Source organism: Mustela erminea, chromosome 3, assembly GCF_009829155.1.
Source record: "Mustela erminea isolate mMusErm1 chromosome 3, mMusErm1.Pri, whole genome shotgun sequence".
Lineage (NCBI taxonomy): Eukaryota > Metazoa > Chordata > Mammalia > Carnivora > Mustelidae > Mustela > Mustela erminea.
Window position 1 is genome coordinate 114,584,519 of NC_045616.1, and position 26,432 is coordinate 114,610,950.

Here is a 26,432-nt window from a genome sequence, read left to right on the forward strand (position 1 = left end):
TCACTGGAGAAACATTTCACCTTGGCCACTTCGCATCGCACTCCTGTCACTCTGACAGGGATGTGGGGAGGAATCCAAGTGTATTACATGCTTGCCTGAAAACTTGCCCACACTTCATTACCATAGAGGCCAGTCTATTTGATCTCAACCAAACTGAGGTTCCGGAAGCATTCATTTTCCAATGAGTCCAAATTTTCTGTGTCATTGACCCTATTCCTCTCAGAGAACCAAAGTGGAGAAAGCTTGGCTGTTTATAAACATAGCATATAAATTAATCATGATTTAAGTCCCGAAATTTCTTTTCCCCAATAATAAAAAGGTCAAAGCAAATGCCATGACACAGCCTGTCTTTCTATAATGAACAGCTGCTTCCCTAAAAAAAGTTGCACCAACAAAATTCACCCTATAATAATTTCCATCATTTATTGACTGGCTTCTTGTGTGCTAGGCATTGTGCTAAGGCCTCCCAAGATGACTTCATGGACTTTTCATAATCTTATGAGGTAAACATTACCATTATCCTCATTTTACAAACGAAGAAATTGAGGCAGAGAGCTTAAGTCACTTTTATACTATTCTTAATAGGGCCTGGATTCAAAATTGAATTTTAAAAAGTCTAATTCATAGGGCTTTTTCTTTCTTTCTTTTTTTTTTTTTAAAGATTTTATTTATTTATTTGACAGAGAGTCAGAGATCACAAGTAGGCAGAGAGGCAGGCAGAGAGAGGAGGAAGCAGGCTCCCTGCTGTGCAGAAAGTCTGTTGCGGGCTCGGTCCCAGCACCCTGAGATAAGGACCTGAGCCAAAGGCAGAGGCTTAACCCACTGAGCCACCCAGGCACCCCCACAGGGCTTTTTCGTAATCATGATTTTTGACTTCTTCCCATTTAAAACAAACAAACAGACAAGTTGTAACTGGAGAAAAAGAAATTAAGAGTTAGTTTCTTTTACACAATTTTATCATCTTTGCCATCCTCAGAACAATGAAACAAGTTGTAGCAGAGTTTGCAAGTACAAATGGCCAACAAGAGAAACTGAGGGAGCTGATAGCTAACAATGTGCTTCCCTGCCTGGGGAAACCAGCTTTTCTCATCCAAGTGGTACGGGTTCCCCGGTGCTCCTATCTGAAGGCTAATGTTCTGCATGGTTGAAACTGTGTGTTCTCAGTGGTCAGTGCCATTATGTTTCTTTTGCATTATGCAAACTCAAGCTGTGGGGGAAATATCTGTAAATAGAAGGTAGATTTTCAAGAATGAATGGTTTAGATGCTGTTAGAGAGTCCTGTGTTTATTTCTTGCCATGTCTGGACGCTGAGTTTCATGGTGTAGGGAATAAAGCACCAAGTTCAAAAAAAGAAAGACTTTTTCTTTCATAGTCTGCAAGTAGCAGAGAATCTGGGGCATTTTGTGTCCTGGGAAATAGCCACGGCCTTGTAGCCTTTTCCTACCCACTATAGAGTTAGATGGAGACTCGGTGTATTAGTCAGACTTCTGCTGTGATAACACTGAGTAATAAGCAATCCAAAGTCTGCCATCTCTGTGACTTACAAGAAGAATCTATTTCATGCTCATGGGAATGTAGGTTGCCCATGAACCGGCTTGGCTCAGCAGGGCTAGGCTGAACTGCGCTCTATGATTTATGTTTTAAATCTGCTCCATGTGTCTTTATTCTAGAACTCGGGCTGAAAGAGCAATGGTTACCTGAGACATAACCATATGGTCAAATGCAAAAGTCTGAGGTGTCTGACAGAAGTTTGCTATGCCTCTTAAAGTATCTGCTCAGAACCAGCACCTTGTCACTTGACTTCTGCCTAAATCAATTGTTCAAAGCCATTTGCATGGCCAAGTCTCAAATGAATGGGATGAGAATATATATTCTGCCTACTCTTGTGACAGGCATTGAGAAGTATATGGCAGGGAGCACGGGTGTGTAATTCTTTATAGAAAGGAATGAAGACCCAGGAGTAATAATCCAAGCTACCACACTTAATATTTCCCATAGGATTAAGCTCTGTCATACTCTCTGTCTTTTTTTATGGGACCCATCATACTTCACTACAATCTATTTATATACGTGATTCTCCCATACTGACTGGTTCACCACTCATTCCCAGCCCCAGGGACCATGGCACTGCTTGTGACGTTAGCAGATATTCAGCAAATAAGTCATGAATGATATGCATGAGGACACTTAGAAGCCAAGTATTATAAGCCTTCGTAAGTTATTTAATTCTCAAAATTAGATTACTCCAGAGCATCATCTATAGGAAAGTTGGTAATTACTGGTTGAGAATGTAATTATTCAGAAGCCGTATTTGAAATGCTCCAATTTTGAATCATTTCATGCATTAAGTCGGTATATATTTATGGAGTCCCAACTATGTGCCAGGTGCAAGGACATAAAAGTGAATAAGACAGACACAGTTACTGCTCTCACAAGCTAGTGGGCAAGAGACACAAACAGGGAATTATCACACTGTGTGATAAGTGGTAAGGTTATGGAAGGGTACAACCTAGGTTTCAGATTTGAGCAGCTGGGTGGAGGTGACATGATGACATTTACTAAGAAGAAATACAGGAGAAAGAATAATCTGTTGGATGGGGTGGTGGGCTGAGGAGAGGACATTGTGGACACTGATGGATTAGAAGTACTGTGATACCTCCTAAAAGAGACCCCTAAGTGGCAATTAGATCTGAGAGTCTTAATTTCAGCGCAGATATATGACCTGAGACGATAAATTTGTGATTCATCTGTACATATGTGTATGATATAATAAAAAATATGTCGGGTTTTTGTCCCCAGTTCTTGGCACAAAACCTTAGAATTTCTTGGTGACAAGAGTGACTTTGTTCTTCTAATGGGGTCACTCTTAGTGAGCCACAGATAGCTTTGCAGTGGGAGCTGGTCATCAGAAAGACCAACCACATGATTAATAGGTTAAAACTTTGGGCCAGTCCAACCCCTAGGGAGGAAGGTGTTGGAGACTGAGCTCAAGCACATGACCAGTGATGCCCACGTAAGGAAACCTCAATAAAAGTTCTGGATACCAAGGCTCAGAGGAGCTCCTGATGGGTAAGCACACTGATGTAATGGGAGGATGGTGTGTCTGGATCAGAAACTATGGCCCACCCCAACCCCATCCCCCCTCAGATCTTGCCATGTGCATATCTCAGCTGTTCCTGAGTTGTACCCTTTATGATAAAATTATAATAATAAATATGGCATTTTCAGTGAATTCTGTCAGTTGCACTAGCTAATTATTGAAACTGAGGGGGGTCACAGGAACCCCTAAAATTATAGCCAGACAGTCAGAAGTGTGTGTGTTCCCTGAGACCTGTGGCTTGTATCTAAGGAAGAGGCACTCTTGTGAGACACTTTTCCCTTAACCTGTAGGGTTCACACTAACTCCGCGGAGTTGATGTCAGAATTGAATTACATTGCAGGATAGCCATTTGGTGTCAGAAAAGTTTTGTCAGAACAATGTGTAAATTGAGACCGTTTGGTACTGTTGAACCCTGGATATAGAGAAGACCATGTAGTGCAGAACCTCAAGGAATATGGACATTAATACAATGTTCCTCAAGTGTCATTTTATTTATTTTTAGTTTTAGTTTTTAAATTAAATATTTTATTTTTTTATTTGACAGAGATATCACAAGTAGGCAGAGAGGTGGGCAGAGAGAGAGGGGAAGCAGGCTCCCCGCTGAGCAGAGAGCCTGATGCAAGGCTTGATCCCAGGATCCTGAGATCATGACCTGAGCCGAAAGCAGAGGCTTTAACCCACTGAGCCACCCAGGTGCCCCTCAAGTGTCATTTTAATGCCATTGGTGCTAAATTGAGTTTAAGTGGTCTAGAAATAAACTTCTGTTACCTAATAACTATGTATTTATTATAAATGTGTTCAGGCATAGCTTTTATTTATAGAAGTAATACTGGTTTTTCCATGAATAACAGTGCTATAAAGTTTCCTTGTAAGGAAATTCATTTGAGTTTAAAAGGGAGCCAATTAAAATAAAAATATTGGCAAAAAACTGAAGAGGTGATACTCAAATAACTAAGTTCGCTCATTCAGTAAATATTTATAGCATGCCTAGTATGTGCCAGGTCTGAGAATCTAGTAGTAAACAAAGACAAAAACAAAACAAAACAAAACCCAAAACAAACAAACAAAAACAAACCCTGCCCTCATGTGGTTTATATTCCAGTGGGGGAGAAAGAGAACAATCAAGATAGATAAGTTACATGTATAATACAGCAGACAATAATAAGTGCTATAGTGATAAAAAGGCAGGAATGTGGGTAAGTTTTGGGAAGAAGGGCAGGAATTTTAGATTTCAAGGCCATCAAGGCCAAGGAAGAAGTCTTGAAGGAAGAAGGGAAGTTTGTGAATATTTGGGAGAGGAGCATTCCAGCAAGAAGCAAGGGTAAGTGCAAGGGCCCTGGGGCAAGAGTGTGCCTGGAAGCCAGGAGGCCATTGTAGCTGGAGAGGAATGAACAAGGGTGCAAGAGGTCAATGAGAGGAGCCTCTCACCTTCAGTGTAGATGGAAGAGGCTGGAACTAGACAGAAGTCATTTACTGGCAATCAATTGATCAAGATGAGGAGCTGAGGAAGGTGTTCAGAATACAAGTAGAAACTTGTGTCTCAGATAAGAAGGGTGTGGCTTCCATTGGAATGGTTGGGGGGAAAAAATGCCTGCCACAAAGTAGATGCTGCTGAGCTGTCCCAGGGAGAAGATCATCTTCATGATTCTAGACCTATTTCTTTCTAGCCTAAGCTGCCCAGCAGCCAGGTACATTGACCTCAACCCAGTAAATCCCACTTATCTCTCCATCTCTCCTGTTTGTTTGGAGCCTGGCACCCTCCAGTCTGATTAGTCAAATAGCTCCACTCATTTGCATTTGCATACTTAATGCAGCATTTACCTGGAAAGTACTGAAGGTGAAATGCAAATCACAAGGACAGTCTAGAAATCTCTAACTGAGGGTAAAGATCTGTAAGCTAATTAAACCTCAGCTGGGTTGTGGCACTAGGACTGCCATACTGCTTCCCGAAGTAAAATAAAACAACATCTACAGAGTACTATTGCCAGACAGAGTCCGGCCGGTGTCCTCTACCCGGCCCCCTCAAACCCTTTCAGCCCAGGGAAATGGCCAAGTGAACAAGGCCACAGAGCTTCCTCATCAGCAATGCTCGAGAACTCCAGTTACCTGCCAGACTTTCTAAACTTAAGTTTTATCATTGCAGCAGAGATTTGAACTTGTGTGGGGAAGAGGATTGCAGTTCTAGGCCCCAAAGCCCTAATTTCTTCATCTTTTAAACTGTAGCTTTCTTTTGAAAGAGATCTAAATTTTGTCATATCCTCCAGAATGTATCTGTGCTGTGTCTTGGATTTAATGGACTTCCTCCACCCTATTCTGAGTAAATTGAGGCTCCAGGAGAAAGGATCATGTTTTTTTAAAATCTTGAATCCAGTAGAGTTAACATACAGTGTGATACTAGGTTCAGATTTACAATATAGTGACTCAGCCCCTGTGTGTGTCAGCCTGGGCTCATCACCGCCGCCTTCCTTCACCCCCATCACCTAATTCACCCATCTCCCCACCCCCACCTTCCCTCTAATAGCCAACAGCCTGATCTCTATAGTTAAGAGTCTGTTTCATGATTTGTCTCCCTCTTTTTTTCCTTTGCTCATTTGTTTTGTTTCTTAAATTCCACATATGAGTGAAATTTTATGGTATATGTCTTTCTCTGATTGACTTATTTCACTTAGCATTATACTCTAGCTCCATCCATGTCATTGCAAATGGCAAAATTTCATTCTTTTTGATGGCCAAATTTTATATCTATCTATCTATCTCTCTCTCTCTCTCTCTCTCTCTATATATATATATATATATATATATATACACACACACATATATATATATCTCCCACATCTTCTTTATCCATTCACTTATCAATGGACACTTGGACTACTTCTATTATTTGGCTATTGTAGATAATGTCACTATATCAGGGTGCAGTTATCCCTCTGAACTGGTGTTTTGTGTTCTTTGGGGAAATACCCAGTAGTGCAATTTCTGGGTCATAGGGTCGTTCTATTTCTAACTTTGAGGAACCTCCATACTGTTTCCACAGTGGCTGCACCAGTTTGCATTCCCACCAACAGTGCATGGGTGTTCCTTTTTCTCCACATCCTTGCCAACAATTGTTGTTTCTTGTGTTTTTGATTTTAGTCATTCTGACAGGTGTGTGGTGCTATCTCATTGTCGTTTTTTTTTTTTAAATATTTTATTTATTTATTTGACAGAGAGAGGTCACGGGTAGGCAGAGGCAGGCAGAGAAAGAGGAGGAAGCAGGCTCCCCACTGAGCAGAAAGCCCGATGCAGGGCTCGATCCTAGGACCCTGAGACCATGACCTGAGAGGAAGGTAGAGGCTTAACTCACTAAGCCACCCAGGCGCCCCATATCTCATTGTCGTTTTGATCTGCATTTCCCTGATAATGAGTGATGTTGAGCATCTTGTCATATGTCTGTTGGCCATCTGGACATCTTCTTTGGAGAGAGGGTTGTGTTTAATTCAAATTCCTTCACTGTGCCATTCTGGGAAGACCAGCACTGTGTGGTGTCATCCTCTATGATACCAGCTCTCTTGGCAGGCCTCCTTGGAATAATCAATGACACATTAGTGACACATCAGTAACACATCAGTGACATGCAGTCTTCCGTCAACACTCTTCTATTTGTAGATCTTGACTCCCCATTTAATTTTAAGATCTTGTGGGCTGATGTGCTGGTCATAGTGTCTACTCTGTTATGAACTGCATAGTTGTGCCCCCTCCTCCGAATTCATATGTTGAAACCTTAACCTCCAATGCAAAAGTATTTGCAGCTGGGGACCTTTAGGAGGTAATTAATGTTAGATGAGGTCATGAGGCTGGGGCCCTCATGATGGGATTAGTGCCCTTAGAATAAGAGCCACCAGAGAGCTGGTGCTCCTCCCTCTCTCCATGTATGCTCATGCACCAAAGAGAGCTAATGTGAGGACACAGTGAGAAAGTGGCTATCTGCAGTGCAGGAAGGAAGATCTTGCCATAACCCAACCTTCCTGGCACCCTGGACTTCTAGGCCTCCACAACCATAAGAAACAAATGTCTGTTGTTAAACCATCCAGTTTATGGTATTTTGTTATGACAGCACAAGTAGATGAAGACAGTGTTCCTAGGCCTCCTCTTTCTACCTTTGCTGGAAGAAACCTTCTTTGTTGCCCTCTTCACCTTCATCTCCTTCCATAGGAGAATAACCAATGCTACCCAGGTCACAGCAGATTGGTCTACCCTGGATGCGTGCCTTCCTCTTTCCTCACCCATGCCATGCCTGGGTCAGACCCATCAGAGAATTTCTATAAGCTTCCAAAATGTGGAAGTCATTCTTTCTCGAGTGGCATGAGCAGAGAAGGTAAAATCGGGGGATGTTCATGGATATTGTCCTACCATGTAGAGAATGAGGCCAGCACAAGGCATAGTGATGTGAGAGGCCAGATGTTGCTGAAGTTCTGCTTCCAGTTTCCCTAAGCCCTGGCTGTGGCCCTTCCTTTCCTGTGAGTTGAGATTTATGCTTGCATTCTGGGGCCCATAAATTCCTCCTTTACTTAAGTAGCTTTGGCAGGAATGTCTGTCACTTGCCCTAAGAGGAATTAAATTTAATACTTCTTCAGAAAGCTGAACAAAAATCAGGGGACTAATAAGTACTTGTTGATTGCTTGTTTACCACTTATTGGCTTAAGTCTTACTGAGAGAAACCATACTGGGAAAATATTGACTGCTGGAGACTCCAACCAGAAGACATAACCCCAGGCAATTCATGCTTGTAGTACTGGTGAAATTCTGACTACAGAGGCTAGCCCATAGGCTGAAAACAAATGAAGGGGCCTCTGGCTAGGAAGGGGAGAAACAGACACAGTGATGGCTTCACCTCAGGACAATACTCTCAAAATGATGACAAGAGACGAAAGAAAAGGTGAATAGTCTGGGCCAAGGATCAGAAGACCTAGATCTTCATTCTGGATCTACTACTGACCAGGTGTGGGACTCTGGAGTAATCACAGGGTTTGTGTTTTCTCACCTATAAAATAAGGAGTTTCGAAAAGACACCTTTTTTTTTTTTTAATTTCTTTTCAGCATAACAGAATTCATTGTTTATGCACCACAGACAGTGCTCCATGCAATACTTGCCCTCCATAATTCCCATGACCTAGCTCCCCCAACCTCCCACCCCCGCCCCTTCAAAACCCTCAGATTGTTTTTCAGAGTCCATAGTCTCTCATGGTTCATCTCCCCTTCCAATTTTCTTCATCTCCCTTCTCCTCTCCATCTCCCTATGTCCTCCTTGTTATTTGCTATGCTCCACAAATAAATGAAACCATATGATAATTGACTTTCCCTGCTTGACTTATTTCACTCAGCATAATCTCTTCCAGTCCTGTCCATGTTGCTACAAAAGTTGGGTATTCATCCTTTCTGATGGAGGCATAATACTCCATAGTGTATACGGACCACATCTTCCTTATCCATTCGTCCGTTGAAGGGCATCTTGGTTCTTTCCCCAGTTTGGAGACCGTGGCCATTGTTGCTATAAACATTGGGGTGCAGATGGCCCTTCTTCTCACTACATCTGTATCTTTGAGATAAATACCCAGTAGTGCAATTGCAGGGTCATAGGAAAGCTCTATTTTTAATTTCTTGAGGAATCTCCACACTGTTCTCCAAAGTGGCTGCACCACTTGCATTCCCACCAATAGTGTAAGAGGGTTCCCCTTTCTCCACATCCTCTCCAACACATGTTGTTTCCTGTCTTGCTAATTTTGGCCATTCTAACTGGTGTAAGGTGATATCTCAATGTGGTTTTAATTTGAATCTCCCTGATGGCTAGTGATGATGAACATTTTTTCATGTGTCTGATAGCCATTCTTTGACAAAACAGAAAAAAATATACAGTGGAAAAAAGACAGTCTCTTCAATAAATGATGCTGGGAAAACTGGACAGCTGTGTGTAGAAGAATAAAACTCGACCATTCTCTTACACCGTACACAAAGATAAACTCGAAATGGATAAAAGGCCTCAATGTGAGACAGGAATCCATCAGAATCCTAGAGGAGAACATAGGCAATAATCTCTTCGATATCAGCCACAGCAACTTCTTTCAAGATATGTCTCCAAAGGCAAAGGAAACAAAAGCGAAAATCAACTTTTGGGACTTCATCAAGATCAAAAGCTTCTGCACAGCAAAGGAAACAGTCAACAAAACAAAGAGGCAACCCACGGAATGGGAGAAGATATTTGCAAATGACAGTACAGACAAAAGGTTGATATCCAGTTATGGAGTGCAATTTAAATGAACTGGTGAAACATGGTCTGTGTGCCTTATGAGAGATGCTTCTGGCAGAACAGGACCTAACTACAAAGAATGTGTCCATTGGAATTGTTGGTAAAGACTTGGAATTCATGATTTATGATGATGATGATGTATCTCCATTCCTGAAAGGTCTTGAAGAAAGACCGCAGAGAAAGGCACAGCCTGCTCAACCTGCTGATGAACCTGCAGAAAAGGCTGATGAACCGATGGAACACTAAGTTACAAGCCAGCCTATGTGTGTATTATCTAATCTGTAAGAATTCAGGAACATGTACTGATGACAGTAATCTATATTTGAACCAAAAGATGCAGGATGATCTTATGGTATATTTTAGGAATCAGTCCAGATGTGTTTTTCCTAAGCAACTTGTCTGAAACCATATAATGGTATGATTTTTCTTTAAGAGGGTCTATATAATCATTTTCTAGTAAGTATAGTTATCTGTACTAATGTTTTTATATGAAGAACATAGTGTCTTTGTGTTTTTAAAGACAACTGTGAAATAAAATTGTTTCACCTTAAAAAAAAAAAAAGGTTGACATCCAGGATCTATAAAAAACTCCTCAAACTCAACACACAAAAAACAGATAATCATATCAAAAAATGGGCAGAAGATACGAACAGACACTTCTCCAATGAAGACATACAAATGGGAAGCTCTATTTCTAGTTTCTTAAGGAATCTCCACACTGTTTTCCAAAGTGGCTGCACCAACTTGCATTCCTACCAACAGTGTAGGAGGGTTTCCCTTTCTCCATATCCTCTCCAACACACATTGTTTCCTGTCTTGCTAATTTTGGCCATTTTAACTGGTGTAAGGTGGTATCTCAATGTGGTTTTAACACCTTTAAGATGTAAAAGTTGAGGCTTCTCCTTCCATTTACTCATCGTGGGGTAGGGGGCGCTCTGAAATCCATCCTCTCAACTGAAGGGAGTCCTGAGCTCTCCTCTCTCCATCCGAGGAGGTCATCACATTCTGCCCATGGTGTGCCAGTCCTGGCAGGTGGTGGTCACCAGTACAGAACTACTGTCTGGAAGGGAAGAGATGGTTCTTGAGAAGGTCTTTCTTCAGATGGAAGTGTGGACATCCCCAGTTTGGACTGACACTATAGGAAGGGATTTAGGGCCCATCAAATTTACTATGGGGAAAATGATTGCTTCCAAATCAAGGAAGCCGAGTGACAAGCTTGCAGGGACGTAAAACTGGGCCAGGCAGAGACAGGAGCCAAATAGAGAGCAAATGGCAGCTCGTGTTTGGCAGATGATAACGAGGACCTAGGGAGATGCGATCTAGTGAGAAAAGAAATAAACAGAAATTAGATTGTAATGTGAGATCTCACTGTTTTCAAAATGTGATCATCAAAACACCAACAATGACTACAAGAAATACTGTCAAGGCAAAACAACACAACAACAATAAAAAACTGGGCCTGTGAACTCAATCTGAACTATGGCCTTGGCACGATATGGCGTATATATTAAATTATGACTCCAAGTCCCATAATACCTTATCACACCAACCCTCTAGAGCCGCCAACAACCCATGGAGGGTCACAAAGAACAGCTAGGCTCAGCAAGTGAAGCTGCCTGATTTGCACGCAGGTGAAGTCTACAGCCATGTAGTCTGACAGGTGAAGGCAGCTGCAGCAGGGGGAGCAGTCAGACTCGCCGGGTTTACCAACAGTGAGAACCCTGAGCTTCCACAGCATGGTGATGCCTGTTCCCCCAGCACTGCTCATGCTGTCCTGATGCTCACTGAGTGCCTGAGGGTCCTGTCTCGGGCTGGGGACTCCAGATCTCTCCCCAGACCCAGGCCCCCAGTGCTAGGTTAGGGGACTTCTGGAAGAGGGAACACCCAGAGCTTTAATCCATGTGAACCATCACAATCCCCTATGTTAAGGGTGGGCTACTGTGGGCTCCCCCATCCCAAAGCAATGTGTATATGTCTTGGTGCTGGTGTATACTCATAGGAAGGTTTGGTTTTAAAAGGTCAGAGAGTTTTATGTTGGATAATGTTTTGTCATGTTCAATAATTTTATGATCAAGAACAGTCATTTGAAAAGCCTGTCTCTGGTGGGTTTCCACCGGTGATACCAAAGCCATGGATCAAATGTAGCAGGATTTACTGAAGGCCTCAGACCTCCAAACCTGAGTCCCCCTAAACACGACAGAGGAGTGAGGCTGGAGTATCTGTTTCTATGGACACCTTGATTCTCAGTCTCTTGCTCTTTTCTTCTTCCTCTCCTTCTGTCCTGAACTCAACTTCTCTTTCCTGGCTCCCCAAGGTTAGAACAGCCAAATGCGCTCAAAGTCATTGGCCCAAGTCTTTCTTATGCAGAGAAAGTGGTAAACTCATAAGGAAAGGAAGAGGTAGAAAGTAGAGAGGTGGGCCATTCTAAAATTAGATCACCAGTCTATATTTAATTGTGCTTGACAGTGACTTCCCATTTATTTCTGTTTGTTTTGTTGATACAGAAGCAAAATTCAGACATTTTAAGCACCCAGAAGGAAAGGATATTCCAGCCGCCATTGTAGATAAGCCTCCCAGACATGCAGACACATCTCTCAAGCTTGGTTCAGTGGAAACAGATTGGGGATTTTCACCACCTAAGTCCCCAGTGTCAGGGGCTGTCAGCTCTGATTATCTATCTTGTTGATTATCCAGGTCCTTTGTTGTTTTGTTTCGTCCTGCCTACTGCCCGAATGGGCTCAATGTCAAATTATCAGTCTGGGGAATGTGAGAAAGGGGACATATGGGAAAGACTGGAAACATGTTCTCCAGCATGTTAGAAGGAATTTTCAAAAAACTTACCCGGGATTCCTAAAGTAGAGTCACTCTTGTCCCTTTTTCTGCCATCTGGTCCTACTTGGGGATATTAGCCTAGGCAATTAGTTAGCAATATAACCAGTGATCCCAACTTCCCACTTGAACAGAGTTCTAGGCCCTTCTTCTCAATTCCCAGCTGAAGGTCATCTAAGAGATGTAAACACATATCAGATGGAGAAGTGAGGTAGGAGACTGATAGTTTGGGTGACCATGAAATCATCTAGACAGCTTGGAGAGTGAAAGGGAGCACTGTTCACAGTTATGCAAGGCCACCAGACAGAAAGAATGTGTTTGCCTTTCTTCTGAATCATGGAGACAAGCAGTCCCAACCTTTTTCTGGTCCTGAGTCCACTGGGGAATAGGATGAAACTTACGAACTTTTCAGCCTGCACAAATGTACACTGTTCTGCATAAATGCTCTAGAGTTCCAGAAGCCCTCCTCGTCCCATCCATCGATCTCGAGCTAGGAAACCTTTTATAGCAAAGATAATAATGGGTGGCCTATGGCCTGTAAAACCACCCCTTCCCCGGCCTTCACTAATATGAGGGCAAGAGAGGGGGCTTCAGAGTTCGGTGTGGCTGTAGAGGAACCCTACTCCCCATCTCACTCCCAACTCTGCCTTGACCCTATCAGTTCAGCGCTAATCTCTCTTTGCCTTTCAATCCAGATATCTCTAGTTATCAGGACTCACACAGCAGTCCTTATATCCTACACCTCCGTCCTCAGATGGCTCAGGGGGTGGTTGGGAAAGCAATCTGTGTGTACCCTGCTATCACCCTGCACCCTGGCGCCTTATCACTAAGTAGCATGTTATCTGCCTGACCCCTTTAGGCATGAGGTGTCAGGTGCTTGGTGCATAGAAGGCATTTCACAAACTTATTTTGAATGAAAACCTGATTAATAGAAGCTTACATTAACTGAGCACCTACTACATATCAGGCATGTAAGCACTTTTGTTTATACTATTTCATTTTGTCTTTGCAACCAGCCAGTGAGAGAAGTACTTATTACTTTTATTTTACAGATGAGGAGACTGAGACTTACCAAGGTTATGGCTTTGTACCAAAGCCCCAGAGCTAGTGAGCAGTGGAGGCAAGGTTCATTCCAATAGCTGTGCTCCTAAGGACTAGGGATTTAGGAGGCCTAAGTCATTCCATGAACTATCCTAAGCCACAGGTTATTCTATATCACAGATGGGACATCTTGGCCTGTTTTCTGTTTTTGTCTGAGTTGTATTTTCTGTTATTCCAACAGCTGGGGAGATAAACCCAATCCGTTCTACATGTGCATACACACCATTTCTTCCCATAACACATATCATAATAAAATTTGGAACACTGGACTCTGAGATACTTCATTAGAACAAGTATCTTCATAAACTACGTGACACTACTCACTTTCCACCACCGTTGCGTAAAACAGCTCCACCAGATGAGAAGTCAGGTTGGAGAAATCCATTGGTCCCAATTGAGCATTCACGACATGCTTGGAGCGTGAACCGAAGAGCCCGGCATCCGCTCAGAATGATGCATTGCACCTGCAAGCCTGAGAAGGCGCGTTCATTTCTCATTCGTGGGGAGAATGGGACACCTCTGGAAGGAACAGGTCTGGAACAGATGACTAAAGATTGACCAAAAAGCAAGCATGTTGTCAGCTTGAAAGGACTGAACCACCTTCCAAAATAGAGCTCTCATTGCCTCCCTCACTGTAGCTAAGATGCTGCCACAAGGGGAGAGCTGGGAGTGCCCCACTCACCAGAGAAAATCATGTGTGCAGAATCTGCATTAACCTCTACAATCCCATAAAGGCCAGATCTTCACAGGCTAAATAGAGTCATCACTTACTTATCTGTATCCATGATATTACAGAAGCTTCAAATTGAGATGATCTCCTTTCTTCCCCTCCAAAGCCCCAGTGGGGCTAGAAAGGTCTACATTAAGGCTCTAAAGGTTTCTGAGAAATTCACTCATTTAGTATGCATGGACATGCCAGGAACTCGGCTGAAGGACACAGGAATGGAAAAAAAAAAAAAAAAAAAGCAGAGTTCTCATCTCCCATCCTTCTGGGGCTAGACTTCATGAGGGGCAGTCATGCTTTCTAAGGAGCATAACGTCAGGTTATCGGCAGCTCTGTGTTGGCAAGAGCCGTGGTGCCCCTGAGTCACCCACAGGACCACAGAGCCTGGAGCTGGGCATCCTTTAGCATCTTAATTACATCAAGTCTGATTACAGGGTTTCCCAGTAGGATTTCAGAAATTGTGGTGCATCGTTTTGGTCCCAGAACACTGACACGGAATCACTTTAGGTGCCATTCTAAATGCAGATCTCTGTGTCTATGCAGTCAGAATCTCAGAGGGCCAGACCAAAAATGTGCAAAAGGAGCATCTGATTTGCACCCTTCACTGGCCTAGTGCTCAGGGGTCTAGGTCCCTAAGCCCACGATTAGGAGCAAGAGGTTCAACACATTCCCTTGTCCTTTGGTGATTTTTCTCATTGTGCTAATTTAAAACCATCTATTTAACAGCTAGTAGAGAATTTGTGAAGAGCTTAGGCTTTATAAATCAGGAGAGCCAGGTCTAAATCATCAGTGAGTCGTCTCAGTTCCCTTGGACAAGTTACCCAGTGAACTCGCCCGATAGTTGGGGAGCAGTACCTCCCGGTGTTTTTAGGGGAGGGATTGAATGTATTATTGATGCAAGGTTGGCCAGGGTCGGGATAATGATGCTGGTGGTGGCGGTGAGAGTCAGAGTGACATGGAGGCCCAGAGGCCAGGGGAAGGGGAGCTGACAGATCTGTGAGTCTTGGGTTTAGAATCTCAGAACTTGGCCAAGTGAGATAAGAAAAGGGGTGGGTGAGTCCGCGCTGGCGCCTGCGTTTGTCAGGGACACCGGGAGGCGCTAGTGGCTGGCGCTCTGCGAGCTCCACCCCTTGGGTCAGATCCAGCCTGTCATCTGTTTGTAAATAAAGTTATATTGGAACACAGCCAGCCCCCGTGTTTACATACTTTCCATGGCTGCTTTCAAGCGGCAGCGGCAGAGCTGAGCGGTTGTGACAGAGAGCCATATGGCCCACAGAGCCTAAAATATTTACTAACTGGTCCTTTTCAGAAAAAGGTGGCCAATCCCTATTCTAGTGGGCTGAGAGAGGAGCTTTTGTCAAGGAAGAGGGGGCCCAAAAGAGGAAGCCAAAGGGGCCAGCTGAGCTGACCTGTGCTGCCCACCAACACACACATACACACATGCACATGCACACATACACATGCACATGTGCGCGCACGTGCGCGCACACACACACACACTCACACGCACACATATGCACACACCACTCCCCCCAGGAGCCTGGAAGGATTTGTTCTCCTTCTAAGGGTTTCTCAGGACACCCATCTCCCAACCTGGCCAAGGGAAAGGAATATGGAGCTAAGAGCTAGGGCACTTAGATCCAGTCCCGCCACTAACCAGCTCTGTGAACTTGAGCAGGTCATTTTAATTTTCTGAGCCTCAAGGTTCTCATCTGTAAAATGAAGGTACTTTCGGGACTACTTCCTAATGCTCCATCTATCCTAAGTGCAGGCATCCCATGCAGGGGCCACTAGTCTTTCCAGGTCTGTCGGGAGCCAGGAGCTGGGCGGTGAGGACCTGGCTGAATAACCTGATATTCCCCGAGGCCCTCCGCACCAGGCTGCAGGCTCAGGCCCTGGGATCGGCAGGTATACTCTTTCTGTGGCTCTGGACAGAACCGTCAAGAAAGGCATATGGGTCAGTGTTATGGAATGCCTTGTCCCCCACCCCCACCCCGGCCAGATTGGGTGTTGCAGCCCTAACCCCCCAAAAAGATGATGTTTGGAGGGAGGGCCTTAACAAGGGAAGTGATTAAGGTTAAGAAAATCCTTAAGGTGATGCCCTAACCCGAGGGGATTGGGGTCCTTGTAGGAAACACCAGAGCCCACTCTCTGCCTACACAGACAAAAGCCCGTGTGAGGACACAATGAGAAGGTGGCTGTCTACAGGCCAGGGAGAGAGGTCTTTGCCAGAAACTGACCTTACTCGCACCTTGAGCTCAGACTTCTGGTCTCTGGGACTGTGAGAAGATAAATTTCTGTTGTTCAAGCAGCCCAGTCTGCGGTATTTTGTCATGGCCACCGTCGCTGACTAATACAATCAGATTGCTGGCTTGGTGATTTTGTACGGAATAACAATGACACAGTGTTTAGCTCAAAGGGCTTCTTCTGGAGATGAGGGTTAGGAAGGAGGAGCAGCAGACACCGGGGGTCACTGTGGTTCACACCAGTGTTGCTCAGTTTCTTCTCAATATCCTGTTGCCTGTGAGTTGACGGACCTGGTTGGGTGTTTTTTTGTTTGTTTGTTTGTTTGTTTTTTCATAACAAACAGAGAGAAAATGGGTTTTCAAGTCAGGATGTCTCCATTCCAATCTCAGTTCCCTCCTATTATGCAAATCAAGTCCAGCTTGGCTTTGGGTATTGAGCAGATCTGAAGTCCAAAACCTATTCTGCCTCTAGCTGTGTGACCTTGGGCAAATGACCCAGCCCTTCTGATGGACAGTTGCTTTATCTATAAAAGGAGAAAAATATCAGTGCCTGGCAGGGTCCTCGTGAAGATTAAATGCACCGGAGCATACCAAGAACTTGGTTCATAGGTGGTAATGCCATACACTGCAAAGTTGCATTAGTTACTTTCCGCTAGTTACCCCAAAGCTTAGTGGCTTAGAACAACAAATATTTATTATCTCAGTTTTGGGGGGGTAAGAATTCACACATGGCTTAGCCTGCTGCCTCCATTTCAAGGTTTTGTACAAGGTCCCAACTGATGCATTGGTCAGGGCTGTCATCTCATCCGAACTTGATTCGGGGAGCGTGTGCTCATTCAAGGGGTGGGTCAGGAACAAGATCATGGCTGTATCAAGAGCCTCATTTCCGGGCGCCTGGGTGGCTCAATGGGTTGGGCCGCTGCCTTCAGCTCAGGTCATGATCTCAGGGTCCTGGGATCGAGTCCAGCATCAGGCTCTCTGCTCAGCAGGGAGCCTGCTTCCCTCTCTCTCTCTCTGCCTGCCTCTCCATCTACTTGTGATTTCTCTCTGTCAAATAAATAGATAAAATCTTTAAAAAAAAAAAAAAAGAGCCTCATTTCCTTGCCAGCTCTGTCAGTTGCTTGCTACATTGGCCTCCCCCTAGAGCAGTTCATGCCATGGCACCTGGCTTTCCACAAAGCAAACAAGAAAGAAAAATAGAGGGTCCAGTATGGAAATGATAGTCTTTTTTTGTAACCGAATCTTAAAAGTGACATCTTATTACTTTAAACCACATTCTGTTCATCAGAAATCAATCACTAGGTCCAGAAATACTTTCAAGGGCAGGGGCTTACCACAGACATGAAGGCCGGGAGGTGGGGATCACTGGAGGCCATCAGAGAGCTGCTGATTGCACGGTAAATTGTGAAGAAATGCCGGAACATGTTCTAGAATAAGACTACAACCAGTCCTCATTATCTGCAAATTTGTAAATTGGCCTGCTTGCTAAAATTTCCTTGTAACTCCAAAATCAATAGTTATAGCACTTTCGTGGTCCTTTGCAGATATGGGCAAAGCAATGCAAAATTTGAGTCCCCCAGTTCTCATGTCTGCAGCTGATATGGGGCAACAAAAGGAGCCTAGCCCTGCCTTTCCCCTCGAAGCAATGTCTCAGTATTCGCTAATTCCGTGTTTGTGAGACTTTACAGAACCTAACTACCAGGAATAGCAAGAATTGATTGTACTTGGGCTTGAAAGTCACCACTTGCCCAGCTGAGCCATTCTGAGCAAGCTTCCTAACCTCTCTGCCTTATTTTCACTGAATAAAAGGAGAATAACACCAGGACATACAACCAAAGTCTTTGGGGAGGACGAACCATAACGTTCTTGGCACAGTGGGTGGCACAGAGTAAATGCTTCATAAGTAGGAGATATTTTTATAATTATTATTGCCAGAGCTCAGTTTTGTCTGAATTATACTAAATTTTTTGGAGACTTCTCTCCTATTCTAGGATAGTGCTTTGCACAGAGCAGGGACTCGTTAACCACATATCAAATGAAGGTTCTCTAACTCCACCAGCCAGAAGATTCCGAGCTGGAGGAGGGAGGGGGCTTCTGCGCCTGGCCTCTGGGTTTGAGATCATAATTGTGGCTGATGGGGGTAGGAGTGTGTGAAGCATTATAAAAACTCTCACACAAGAACCCCTGTGAAGACACCAAATCCATAGTATTGACAGATGGTTGACTCACTTCCCCCAGGAACCTAGAGAATGCCCGGCAGATGGAAATGTACCCACTGCAGCCGTGGTATTTTCCCCACGTCACCAGGCACGAGGCCAGAAGGGGATTTGGCCATAGTACACAAAGGGATCAATCGTCTGTAAATAAGTCGCCTACATAGTCTCAGAGATGATTTTTCATCTCTAAACGCCGAGTCATCGACATAGGAGCCGAAGTGTAAAATCTCTATGGCTTCTGGGTTTGGGATCCAACTTAGCTTCTACAAATTGCTCTCCAAACCAAAGCCCCAGTCTTCCAAACCGGACAGCATTTGGGAGCCCTCCAACACAGACGGTCTGGGGGAAGGGGGCACAGGTGGAGTTCAAGGGCTACCATCATTCACCCTCTCTTGGGAAGGCAGGAAAGTTGTTCTCAAGAGTTGTGGTTGCAGTGGAGTGTGTGTGGGGGGGTGCACTACAGCCTGTTTCTTGAGGGCATCCTGATAAAGCTGTGTGACTCACCCTCTGTGGATCTCTCTGAGACTTAGTTCCCTCCATCATTGAAACAGGAATGGTAAACAGTGCTTATTTTACAAATCTATGGAGATTCACCCATGTAAGGAGAAAGTAACTTAAGTTATTCCCACTCGAGTCTTCTCACCACCCACCCCTCCTTCTCAGGGTTTAGTAATAGCTACCTACAATAGCTAACTTTTGTAGAGTGCTAGGTCCCAGGCAGGCTGTCATACATTCCTCCCCAAACCCAATTATTATTCCCATTGTGTGGATAAGGGAACTGATGGACGAACTCACAGAGCCCTGATGATACTTCCCCAAGGTCACAAAACCAGTACGTGGCAGAGCGGGGATTTACCCCCAGGTCATCTGACTGCAGAGCTTCTGCTAAGGTCTTGTACCTCCCCTAGAAGATACCTATATTTTAACAAAGATAGCATTGTAATCTAACTCAACAGTGGACATTTCAGGTGGTACATCAGCTGGTGAGTGAGACGGCTGGGGATGACAGGTTCCCCACTATACCTCACCCATGATTGTCTTACCTTGGTCTAAGAGCCGACCATCTGAAAAAGGGATTGGGAAATTAACCTCACTCATCATCTGTCCCTTCCCAGACAACCTTCCTCCACCTTAAAGGCAGAGCTGTAATCAGCTTGGTGTGGCAAGAGACTTCAGGGTCTCAGAGCTGAGGGGACTGAGATGAGGAGGTCAACAGGTCCCCGACTGCATGGACACTACCATTTTTTTTTTTTTTTTTTAGTTTTTTAAATTTTTTAATTTTTTTAATAAAGCACCATAGATCCCACACCGACTCCGCGCCAGGCACTGGTCTCAGGACCTGATAGGCTGCATCACTACTTGTCACAAAAACTAGGAAGTAGCCACTGAAGGCCCATTTACACATGAGAAAGTGAAACCAGAACAGTCACGCAGACTGTCAACATAGCCGATCTGTCATGGGTAGATCTGGCCCAGGACCGCCTGGCTCCAAAGCCAGGACTCCTAGGTCACCACATTGGGACCGCAGAAAGCTTCCCTGATGCGACAGGCTTGCTCCTGGCTTGAAAAGGTCTCATCAGCCTGGCTGCTCTGGGGACGACAGCTGAAATTGCCAGGCTGGGAAAGAGGCTGTTGAGCTCGGCAGGAGATGGATGTGCCACACAAAACAAAAGCCTCTCTGGAGACAGTAAGGTGGCCCAGAACACCAGCTCACATAGTTCAGGGGGATAATAGGACTCGGGTTTTACATGAACTTTTATCATACCCAGGAGAAGTGGACCGAGAAAGGCTCGCATGCCAGGATTCCTACCCTGGATGTCAACCACAGTTTGGAAGAACATTCTTTTTTCACCTCCTAAAAAGATCAACTAATAGACCTGCACCACAAAAGAAATCCTTCAAATGTGGCAAATTTTGAAGCAGTAATATGTGGAGCCGGAAGCAATGGAATTTTTTTTTTTTTTTTTAAAGTCAGAGAACAGATTTGGACACCAAATTTGGGGCCTGTTGGACCAAAATTGGCCTCAGCATTACATCGTGGTAGGATTATCAATTGAAATAACATTTCGGGAGGGCATTTTAGCAATATGGGTCAAAGAGCTTAAAAATATGCTTGGCCTTTCATCCGGCCATTCTGCTTTTTAGGTTGGATCTTGAGGAAGCAATCAGAGGTTTGCACAAATGAGTTTACAATAGCATTATTTAAAAAAATAATAATGGAAGCAATCTACATGCCCAGTAATGGGGGGTAGGTTCTATTGATTCACTAGGGTTAAGTAAGCAGGTACTAGTTCAAAGCTCATGACTTTCCTCCTCAATCCTGCTTCTCTTCTCTGCTGATACCTGCATCCCGGCAGGTGTACCAGGTAGAAATCTCGGAATGCTCCTGGATGCCCCTCTCCTACCCCATCGGTCTCCAAGTCCTGCCCCATAACAATTCCTAAAAAGATCTAAAACCCATCTATTCTCTTCTATTCACCTAGCATAACCCTAGTCCAAACCACCAACCCCTTTCTCCTGGATACTCTGGGGCTCCCTATATCCACCACAGTCCCCATTTCTAATCTGCCCTCCCCACTTTGTCCAGAGGTCTCTTTCTACAAGGAAATCTGGTTTCCTCCCCACTTTCCTTCAACTTCTTCCCACTGCACTTGTCATAAAACAATTTTACCTTATGCCTGTCTGTGTTCCAATAAAACTTTATAAAGGCAGGTGGCATGCTGGGTTTGACCCATGGATTGTAGTTTGCTGACATCTGCCTTCTAGGTTCTTGACCATTTTCCTCTGCAACTTCCACAAAACCCTTCACTAGTCACTGTCCCCTCATCAGGACCTCAGGCAAACTGTTCCCTCGACTGGGACTTTTCCTGTTCCCTCAGTTCCCTGCCTGCCCCTATCCCTATCCCCTTGGTCCAACACATACCCCCCCCCCTTCCTGGCCAGCGATTTCTCACCATTCTGGCCTCAGTTTCAAAGTCTGTTCCTCAAGCGCACTCCCTCATGCACTCAGGCTAGGTTGGGACCCCTATTCTCTCAACAGACTCAGTATTTGTATTTGTCCTCTGTTGAGTTTGCCAAGTTTGAGATTAAATACTTCTGAGTGCATCTGTGCGTTTATATGTTACTTCTGCTCGACCCAAAGTTTCAGGAGGTAAAGGATTATGCATTTGATCACAACTTTTTCCCTAGTGCCTGGCAAGGTGCCAGCACACACAGACAGTGATAAATATTTGTGGAAATGTGAACTGAATCAATGATCACACAACTAGGGATAAAAATCTGCACGGAAATATATTGAAATATTAGGAGCTAAGTGCCTAGGTGATTTTTGTTTTCTTCTTACACATTCCTCCGTTTCTCAAATTTTTCAGAAAGAGCATATATTAATAGTATACTCAGAAAAATAATCAGTGTCAAAGGAAAGGTGGGGGAGAAAGTGAAAAAGAGAGTTTTGTGCCTGTCTCAGCCTTTTCATGGTAATGCTGTTGGCTGGAAAAGCCAAGGGGCACTGCCCTGGGCCCTGGTCAGCTTCGCACAGATACCTCCCTTTTCCAAACCAACGTTACGACTGGCCTGATCCAGACAGTTCTTATTAAGACTGCATGATCCCCTCAACAGCAGCCATCAGGGAATTTTGAAAAAATAAACATTTATTACTTACAACAGCCAGAAATTACACAGCACACCTGGGGCCACACAGCAAGGTTGCAAATAGGGAGTGAGAAAGAGAGAGAGAGGAAGAGCTCTTAGCCCAGGGGCCAGAGATTCTGCTTTATTGGGTTGAGGCTGGGGTCTAGTGTTGCAAGCTCACTGTTGGTGAATTTAAAATATAAGAGTGGGTTGGGCCCCTGAGTGGCTCAGGCCGTTAAGCACCTGACTCCTGGCTTTAGCTCATGTCATGATCTCAGAGTCCTGGGATCCAGCACTGCCTCGAGTGGAGAGTCTGCTTAAGGATCTCTTATTTTCAAATAAATAAATAAATCTTTAAAATAAATAGAAGAGTGGGAATTTAAAGTGTGAGAAGAGAAAAGACAAGGGGCCCAAATGATCAGTTATGGAAATCAACTACGATTTCTAAAACAAAGGAATCTCAGTTGGAGAGGTAGGCGGGCTCTTTCTCGAGTCCTACTGCTGACAACGTGTTTATTGGAGAAAGCCATCTTTGAAGTGGATGTCTCAACAGTCAAAGCTTAAGTCAGGCACTTGCATCACAAGAAAGGAAAAAAATAATCTAACTATTAGGGCTAGAGAGAGAGAGAAAGACAGAGACAGAGACAGAGACAGAGAGAAAAAGAGAGTCCCAGCTCCTGTCTTCCGATAATCTGGAAGACAAGCCTATTTTTGGTATATCCCACACTTTGGGCCATTATTTTTCCTCTGCTTGTTCAGAGCGGTCTAATAAATTCCTCTACTTCTCTTCTTCTTGCCTTTCCCTGGCCGTTCCTCATGTTCTACAGGTGTCCCCATCAGGTCCAGAAGCATCTATGTACTCGGGCAGTGATTTGTGTTAAGCCACTCTTAGAAGCAAATAAATAGCAGTGGATACACCTGTGTGGTCTAATTAACCTTCCAGAGCCTTCCAACTACAAGTTTAGGAAAGAGTTAAAAATCATGTGAGATCATAGGCACTAGTGGCTTTGCAGTGCAGAAACTGTCCACGCAGATGGGAAGTGTGACATCGAACTTATTTATTTCACTCACCAGTGGCTCAGCTTCAAACATCTGGTCATTTCCATGCCAGGCTGGTCTCCAAGTAGTACTTGGGGGCAACAGGCCACATGGCCACCATGTTCCTTTTCATTCATCCAGTAATTCCCTCCACACTGAAGAGAAAGCCAATAAAAGTGAGACTAATTATTATCTCCAAATAGAGATCGCATTCTGGTCGTCATCTGGAAGAATCTGTGTGTGGAATAAAGAGGGGGTTCATAATTGACAAAAATGTATGGATTATGTAAAGTGTTGTGGGGCTACAAAGAAGTAAAAGGTCCATCTCTGTCCTCAATGCAGAAAGTTTCCAGACTATTTGGATATTCAAAATGATCACATAGAAATACCAACAACAATACAAGGTAAGAAAAACAGCAGCCATAATTGTCCCAACAAATGATAGTGACAGTAAGTGCCATGCAAGTCACCTTCCCCAGTTCTCACAAAGACAAGGTCACTGCTTCACATCCTAAAGTTTCATGGCATAGCAGAGTGCTACTGGCCCCAAGTAACCCAAAAAATCCCAACTCAAAGGACTTAGGTAAAAGGAAATGTCACCTCATATTTGACAAAGTCCAGAGGTGGGGCAGGGGTCGCTTGAACAGCAGCTCACGAAGTCATCTAGGATCCTGCTATTTTCCATCTCTTCACTCTGCCATCAGTGATTGCTGCAATCTCAGACTTGGAGCTAAAATGGCTGCAGCAATTACAGGCATGACATTGAGACATAACAATCTCTTCTTGTGGTTTTCTATTGGGAATGAGAAAACTTTCCTTGGAAATGCTCCAAAAAATTCCCCTAATGTACCCTTGGCTAGGGTTGAGTCATGTGTTCCATGAGACAATCCCTGGCAAAGGGACAGAGATGACCCTCAGATCAATCAGACCCACCACTGGAGCTGGGGATAGGGCTGGCTCCTTCTGAACTGGCTACATGGGGAATGGCTTTTGTTAGGCAGCAAGGGAGACAAATATTAAGTGGGCTACCAATAATGTCTACTATTCATGGTTAATTCTAAAGGTAAGAAACATTTTATACCTACAGAACCTAACCTTGCAATTACCTTCCTAGCTTCATCTCACTACTCTACACCTTTATCTCTCTCTCTCTCTCTCTCTCTCTCACACACACACACACACACACACACACACACACACCCCTAAGCTAGTCAGATTCCAATTCTCTCAGTTCTTCAAAAGCAGTGTTTCTCATACGACTCTGGGATTCTTTCTGCTTCTCAGCCCTGGGCTAATTACACATCTCTGTTTGCCTAGAGCAGTCCTGGTTTATACCTACTGTCCTGGCATAACTACTAATAGTGCCTACTTCGTTTTTGAAAATGTTCCAATTTAGATAAGAGCGTGAGTAGTATCAAAAAGAAATGGATTTGGGGATTAGGTGTGCAAAGTCAAGAAGACAGAGGAGTCCTGGAGGCATCTCATGGAATCTGATTTGAGAAGCCGCATAGGTTGTAGTGTCGGCCATCAAAACAGGGAATCAAGAAGGGTATGGTTTAAGGGGATACGTTAACAAGTGAAGTTTATAGTGTTACAGAGAGCCCAAATCAGGTATTGAACAAAGAGAGTTTATTGACATTCACCAGTACCTTTCCTGGAGCATTTAGAGAGAACAGCACAGAGTCATAATTTGAAGGTAGAAGAAGACATTTATTGATGACCTAGTTTTTAATGGGAAAACAGAATCTTCACAAATTTAGTTAAGACTCAATGGCAGAGCCTGGACAAAAACTCCTAGAACTTGACTCACCATTCATGGACTTGTCTGCTGTATTATGCTGTCTCTTTCTGGGTGTTGAAATGGCAGAGATGCCTGAAAATGGGAAGGAGGCAGGATCAACACAAATCAGTCTCCATCGGTCTAAACAAATGATTCTCTTCCACTTCTCCACTACTGGCAACTTGGTGGTAGCCACTATCATACGGAGCCTGGACTCTGGCAGCAGCCTCCACACTCAACTCCCCACTGCGTCCAGTTCATTTTCCTCACATCAGCAAATATGTGACATCACTTCTCTACCTAAAACCTTTCAAAAAATTACCAAAGTCAATCAAAAGGCAAAAGGAACTGATACAGTAACAACTGGATAAACATCTAGAAAAAAAAGAAACTAACCGCTATTAGTTCAATAATATAATTCAAGGTGAGTCACAAATCTGAGCATAAAACTAAAACTACACTGCTTCTAGAAGAAAACTTAGGAAAATAATTCACAACCTGGGGGCAGGCAAAGATTATTTAGGGGCAAAATGAAAAGCACTAACCACAAAAGAAAAAAGACCAAATGGATTTCATCAAAATTAAAACAATTTTCATCAAGACACAATTAAGAAAATGAAAAAATTAGTCATAGTCTGAGAAAATGGTTTGATATACACGTGTGTGTGTTTATGTGTGTGTGTATTTATGTTTGTGTTCTTATATATATAAAATCAATAATGAAGACAAAAATCCCTATTAAAGAAACTTCACAAAAGAAGACATATGATTGGCCAAAAAGCAAATGAAAGGGTGTTCTAAATCAGTAGTTATTAAGAGAAAGCAAATGAAAATTATAACGGGATACCACATCAGACCGCATTAGGATGGCTAAAATTAAAAAGGACAGAAAACTCAAATGTTGACAAGTCTGTGGAGCAACTGGAACTGTAATGCATTGTTGTTTGGAGGATAAAATCCATGACTACTTTGAAATACTGTAGGCATTTCCTTATAAAGTTAAATATACACCTTTTCAAAGAAGAAGAAAATTGGAAGACTTGCACTATACAATTTCAAGACTTCCTATAACACTATAGTAATCAAACTGTGATAATGACATAGGATAGACATATAGAACAATGGGACAGGATAGAGAATCCAGAAATAGACCTGTAATGTATGAGAAATTGATTTTTTTTTTGACAAAGGTGTCAGCTAACTCAATGAGGGAGAGGGCAAACTTTTCAGAAAAAGGTGCAAGAACAAGTGGCTATGCAGATACAAAAAAATGAAACTTGAACTCTCATCTCACATCACTTGTAAAAGTGAACTCAGAATTGATGAGAAATCTAAACATAAGACTAAAATTATAAAACTTCTAGAGTAAAACCTCTGATCTTGGATTCAGGAAAGGACATCTTAGAAAAGACACAAAATACATAAATTTGGACTTCCTCAAAATAGAAAGAAAATTGCTTTTTTGAAATTTACTGTTACAAA

At 43.6% G+C, this 26,432-nt stretch overlaps 1 long non-coding RNA gene across 1 annotated transcript; it reads right to left on the reverse strand.

Moving 5' to 3' along the window:
• Window positions 1-17,372: 17,372 nt before the first annotated feature.
• Window positions 17,373-23,903, reverse strand: LOC116586764. Its single transcript, XR_004284141.1, has 3 exons — window positions 23,771-23,903; window positions 23,204-23,325; window positions 17,373-17,454 (listed from the first exon to the last, which is right to left on the reverse strand). It is a non-coding gene; the product is annotated as an uncharacterized LOC116586764 (long non-coding RNA).
• Window positions 23,904-26,432: the final 2,529 nt, after the last annotated feature.